At 45.6% G+C, this 6,317-nt stretch overlaps 1 protein-coding gene and 1 long non-coding RNA gene across 2 annotated transcripts in view; one reads left to right on the top strand and one right to left on the bottom strand.

The window, feature by feature from the left end:
• Positions 1-4,285, bottom strand: part of LOC109321704 — an 18,676-nt gene extending 14,391 nt beyond the window's left edge. The window contains exon 1 of the long non-coding RNA XR_002104146.1: positions 4,276-4,285. This is a non-coding gene — a long non-coding RNA (uncharacterized LOC109321704). The remainder of the gene's footprint in view (positions 1-4,275) is intronic.
• ITPK1 (inositol-tetrakisphosphate 1-kinase) overlaps positions 1-6,317 on the top strand; it is a 225,481-nt gene that overhangs the window by 31,108 nt on the left and 188,056 nt on the right. The gene's annotated exons all lie outside the window — the stretch shown is intronic.

Genomic DNA, 6,317 nt, shown 5'->3' with positions numbered 1-6,317 from the left:
GCCCTTTGGGTGAGGGGCTGGACTTGATGATCTTCCGAGGTCCCTTCCAGCCCTAATGTCTATGAAATCTATGAAATAAAAACAAGATTGAAATAAAATCATTGGCCTTCCAGTTGCCTTTAGAAAAATGTAAAGCAGTTTACTTTATATCTTACTAGTTGTATAGTTTCAAATGTATAGTTTGTATATATTATATTGTTTTCTAAAGCAGGGGTTGTCAACTGGGGGGTACTTGGGAAGGTCCCAGGGGGTATTCAGCAGTGACACAGAGATGCGGGGGTACTTGGGGAGTGTGCTGCTGCTTCCCAAGAAGTACTCCCGCTTCTCTTGCTGTTGCTACTTGTCAACTGACTGCTGGGGGACACTCTCTCCTTCCCCCCTGCTTATCAACCAGCCACTGGGGCATCCCCCCTGCTCATCCAGGGGGTACAGTCCAGGAGGGTTACCCATCAGAAACCGTACACTTACAGTTGGCATGGATTCACCAGGGGCAAATAATGCCTGACCAACCTGATTGCCTTCTATTATGAGATGACTGGCTCTGTGGATGCAGGGAGACCTGGATGTGGTGTACCTGGATTTTAGCAAGGCTTTTGATATGGTCTCCTACAACATTCTCCCAGGCAAGCTAAGGAAGTATGGGCTGGATGAATGGACTGTAAGGTGGATAGAAAACTGGCTGGAGCATCAGGCTCAGAGGTAGTAATCAATGGCTTGATGTCTAGTTGGCAGCTGGTATCAAGTAGAGGGCCCCAAGGTTTGGTCTTGGGGCTGGTTTTGTTCAGTGTCTTCCTCAATGACCTGAAAGATGGCATAAAGTGCACCCTCAGCATGTTTGCAGATGATACCCAAGCTCTGGGCAGTAATACACGAACTGAGGGTAGGGTAGGGCTAGGATTCAGAGTGACTTAAACCGGTGTTTCTCAACCTGTGGGTCATGGCCCAAAAGTGGGTCATGAGAATGTGTATGAAAGGGTCATGAACAAACTTTAAAAATGGATGCTCCATTAAAGGAGAAAAACATGGGAAACCGTGGCTTTTCCCTTGCAGGATGGCAGAATTGCTTGGGGGCCCCCATGCCCCACCCTGACCCACATAACCATCCCTGCCTGACGCACTGCATGAGTGGGGCCTGGGAGGGAGGCAGCAAGTTGGGGGTGAGGGGCACGGGGTCAGTTTGATAGTTTCTAGGATCAGAAGGGACCTGAGTAGATTGTCTAGTCTGACCCCCTGCCATGGCAGGAAAGACTACTGGGGTCAAATGACCCCAGCAAGGTGTATATCTAGCCTCCTCTTAAAGACCCCCAGAGTAGAAGTCAGCACCACTTCTCTTGCAAGTTGGTTCCAGATCCTAGCCACCCTGACTGTGAAGTAGCGCCTCCTGATATCTAGCCTAAATCTAACCTCTGCCAGCTTGTGACCGTTATTCCTGGTCACTCCTGGTAGTGTTTGGGGAAACGGGGACTCCCCCAGTGCCTGCTAGTCCCCTCTGACTAGCTTGTAAGAGGCCACTAGATCCCCCCCCTCAGCCTTCTCTTGTAGAGGCTGAACAAGTTCAGGTCCTGTAGCCTCTCCTCATAAGGCCTGCCGTGCTGCCCCCAATCATGCGGGTGGCCCTCCTCTGGACCCTCTCCGTGTTGTCCACGTCCCTCCTAAAGTGTGGTGCCCAGAACTGGACGCAGTACGCCAGCTGCGGCCTGACCAGTGCCACATAGAGGGGGAGGATCACCTCCCTGGACCTGTTTGAGATGCATCTGTGGATGCATGACAAGGTATGGTTGGCCTTCCTGACTGCATCCCCACACTGCCAGCCCTTGTTCATCTTGGAGTCAATGATGACTCCAAGATCCTTTTCTGCCTCCGTGCTGACAAGAATGGAGTTCCCCAACCTGTAGGTATGGTGCCAGTTGTTCCTCCCCAGGTGCATCACTTTGTACTTGTCGCTGTTGAATCCTGTCCTAGTCTCATCCACCCACCCTTGTAACTTGTCTAGGTCTGATTGCAGCCTATTCCTCCCTTTTAGCATGCCCATATCCCCCCACATCTTAGTGTCATCAGCAGATTTGAACAGGGTGCTTTTTACCCCTTCTTCCAAGTCACTGATGAAGATGTTGAACAGCGCGGGCCTGAGGACCGAGCCCTGCGGAACCCCACTGCCCACATCCCTCCAGGTCAAAAATGACCCATCTACCACCTCTCGCTGGGTGCGGCCCTCCACTATGTGGGTGTCGACACCACGGCCCCCCAGTTTCTTAATCAGAACAGGGTGAGAGACAGGGCTGGCCATCAATGTTTACAAATGGGTCCTGGTACAAAGAAGGCTGAGAACCACTGACCTAGATAAATTAGAGGATTGGGCCAAAAGGAATCTCATGAGTTTCAACAAGGACAAGTGCAAAGTCCTGCACTTTAAGACAGAATGATCCCATGTACCAGTACAGACTGGGGGGCTGGCTGGCTGGGCACCAGCTCTGCAGAAAAGGACCTGGGAGTTACTGGGGGACAATAAGCTGAATATGAGCCAGCAGTGGCCAAGAAAGATACTGGCACACAGGGCTGCATTGGTAGGTGTGTTGTCAGTAGGTCAAGGGAAAGGATTATTCCCCTCTATTCAGCACTGGTGAGGCTAATTCTGGAGTACTGTGTTCAGTTTTGGGCCCCCTACTACAGAAAGGACAAATTGGAGAGAGTCCAGAGGAGGGTGACAAAAATGTTTTGGGGGATGGGGACATGACTTGTGAGGAGAGACTGAGGGAACTGGTCTTATTTAGTATGTCGAAGAGGGGACTTCTTATTAGCCTTCAGTGACTTGCAGGTGTGGGGGGCTGGGTTAGAAAGAGGATAAAGTTGGACTCGGTGGTGGCAGATGACAGAACCAAGGAGCAAGGGTTTCAAGTTGCAGCAACGGAAGTTTAGGTTGACTATTAGGAAGGATTTTCTCATTAGGAGGGTAGTAAAACAGTGGAAAAGGTTACTCAGAGAGGTGGTGGAAGCTCCATCCTTGGAGGTTTTGAAAACCCAGCTAGACAGATCTTTGGCTGGGATGATCTAGTTGGGGATGGTCCTGTTTTGAGCAGGGGGTTGGACTAGATGACTTCCTGAGGTCCCTTCCCACCCTAACTTTCTATGATTTTTATAAAATGGCTAAAATGGATGTTTTGTGTTTTGTTTTGTTAATTGCCTAATAGGTGGTAGGTTTTTAGATACCATATGAAAAGTTGCGCTTATTATGCTTATCTATATTGGAAAAGTCAAATCTATGGCTTCATTAGAATTGCTCCAGTGAGAACAGACATGTTAAAAATTGACAAGCATCTGGCCTGCATTTGCAACCTGCCCATCTTCTGATGTACTGAACTTCTGCAAGTCAAGAAAGCTGAACAGCTTAAGTGATACTTCTCCATCAAGATTTATAGTTCTCAGGTCCATGAGCTTTGTTACTCCAGAGACACTTGTGGAAATTTTCAAGAGCAGACACTTGAGATGGTTTAGTCAGGGCTGATCCTGCCTTGAGCAGAGGGCTGGTCTAGATGATTATGTTCAGGTCCTTTCTATCCATACTTTCCTATGATAAAGGCAGTATTTTTGACCGAATCTGTGCAAGTGTATGGGTTAAGACCTTAACTTTAGGCACTTGTGTTAGAAAACTTTGGCCCTCTATATGTGAAAAAGTTCACAATGGCTCTAATGTATTAAAAAAATAAATAACTTGCCATTTTTATAAGGAAGTAATTTTTATGTTGAATTGATGCCAGAGGGGCACCCTATCACCGAACTGCAGAATTAGGGTGTGACATTTTTTTCACTGCTGCTGCTGTTAGGCCCTCAGTTAAATGGCAGATCTAAAAATGAAAGTAAAATGGTGGGAACAGATGGCACATCAGTTGGAAGTTACACTACAGCTTGATCTTAATAAGATGTACGTTTTGCAGGATTGATTGGCATACTGTGGATCTAACCACCACCTGCTTTTAGGGAAAGTTAGAGGATGATTACTAGCTTGCGGGGGGGGGGGCATATGCATATGTTTGGGGAGGGTGGGGGTTATATGCACGCCAGTATGAAGCATCTTTTTATGCTTTACTGTTCGGAGTGGGATTCTAGAACCTAATATGGAGAAAATACCTTCAGTTTTATTCTAAATCAGTTAGGAAAAATGTCTAATGTGATCAGTCCCCTCTCCTTCACTCCCCCCCCATGTGCACACACATTGCAAAAAATAATTAGTGGCCTAGTTAAGGCACGATGGGAGCCCCATCACATGGCTTAAGGAACTGCAGTTCTCTCAGGGGTTTGATTATCCCATTGCAGCTGTAAAGCAGAGTTGTTGCTTCTGAGGCCTGGCAAGGTTTTGAAGAGGAACTTCTCTGTTAAATCTGAATGCTTGGTGCCCTTGAGGTGATATCTGTGCATTTCACAGCTTACGGTGTCATCTTGGAACATTCCCTGACAAAGCACAAAGCCATGTAAATCAGTCTGCTGATAATATATGCTTCAAGTGAACAGATATGGACTGAAATGAAATGGAATACATGACATCTGTGTATAATCTGATGTGTGATTCTGGGGATGGAACTGTTTCCTTTATGAACCAGGTTTGATCTGCAGAAACCTCCAGGCAGAAAGTTGTGCCTTTGCACAAATAGATCACCAGTTGTGTACGTTCTTTATGCACATAAGCAGACATGTTTTTGCATTCACAGAAAGAAGCACTTGCAAATATTCTGGACACACTTTTGTTACTGCCTGTTAAGAAATTGGCTCTCTATCTCAAAGTGAAAGGCAAATATAAATGCCTTCATATGTTAAATCCTGATTCTTTTATGGGGCTTATAGCTTAGGCGTACTAGGCCACTGATTTTTAGATTTGATAAAATATCTTCTCATATTTTATACTAATATATTTGTGTGTGTGTGCACACATGCCTGCTTCTCTACCAACCTCTGTAGATCATGTGTGTAAAATATATAACTTGTCTTAAGTTACTACCTGGAGGAATGAACAAAATCAGCTGCATAACAGGGATGGCTCTTCATGCACCCAGATAAAATATCTCAAGTTTCTAGTGCAATTTCAGGTAATTTGTTTATCACAGACTTGCATATTAAATTTGATCTTCAGAGCTGATCTCACTGCTGCTCTGTGGGTTCCATAGTTACAACAGTTTAGAAATGCGTTTATGCCCATGCATCTCTAGCAAAGCCCAAGGTGTTACAACTGCATGTGTATCTGTGTTGACAGCTGAAACAGGCCCTGTGATTCACACGTACTTTTTTAAAATTTTTTTTTTTAGCTAAAACCCCAAATCCTAGGAAGTTGTTATTGTTCATTTAATATGTCTTAGGTCAGTATAGAAACTAAGTATGAATACATGAGTGTGATGGTTGTCTTCTAAAGTTCTGTGTTCCTTAAATTATAAAATGGCTCCTTGCTTTTTGTATCTAGTCTACAAGTTTTACATAGAGCCTGGAATCCTGGCATCTGATTTAATTGGAAGGGTAGGACCAACTCTGTCCTTTTCTTCTTACTTTTTTTTCTCATTTCCAAAACAGAAAGAAAAGTATCAAGCAGAAAAAGATGTGCTCAGAATTGTGGAAGTGGCCTCAGTTCTGTAGTTACCCATAGATATTCCATCCTACTTAAATCTCCTTTTTTTTAAGATTATCTTTATCACTTCTTGCAGTCAGATGAAAAAAATTGGGTTTTGGGAAGGTGAAGGAGGAGTTCTGGGTAAAAATAGCCCAAAGTGAAATAAGTAGCCGATACTTTCATTTCCTCACTTGTGTTCCTGCATCTCCAAACCTGGCAGGTCATCAGCTTTCTTACTTATAACCATGCTTCTGGGCTGATGACTCCGGCTAGAGAGAGAAATTGCACATAGATCAGTTTAAGTGGTCAGAAACTGGTTAACCCGTAACAACAGAAGCTCAGTGCACATAAGTCAGTTTTAAAATGTCTGAAACTGGTTTAAGATAAACCTGGTATCAGAATAAACCGGTTTGACTTAAATCAGTTAATGGAACTTCTGTCCTAGACACCTTCCTGGTTCAAGTTGAATCAAAGTCCCCCAGCATCCCAAGATGCTCTGCAGCCTTTGGTTGGGCAGTGCTGTCTGCTTGAGCAGAGCAGGGTTGCCTCCACCCCTCCCATCTCTAGCCCAAGCAATGAGGGCTTGCTGACAAGGATGGGGGTGTGTGGTGGGGGGGGGGGGGGGGGCTGAATCTCCCCTCCCTCCCCTTTTCACCTTGGGCTGCTGTTGAGGCTGGCCATGCCTCCCATTGCTCGAGTAGTAAGGTGGTGGGAAATGCGCCTCTGC

Source organism: Crocodylus porosus, unplaced genomic scaffold (genome assembly GCF_001723895.1).
Source record: "Crocodylus porosus isolate Cpor-Errol unplaced genomic scaffold, CroPor_comp1, whole genome shotgun sequence".
Lineage (NCBI taxonomy): Eukaryota > Metazoa > Chordata > Crocodylia > Crocodylidae > Crocodylus > Crocodylus porosus.
This window is presented reverse-complemented; position numbering and strand designations above follow the sequence as displayed.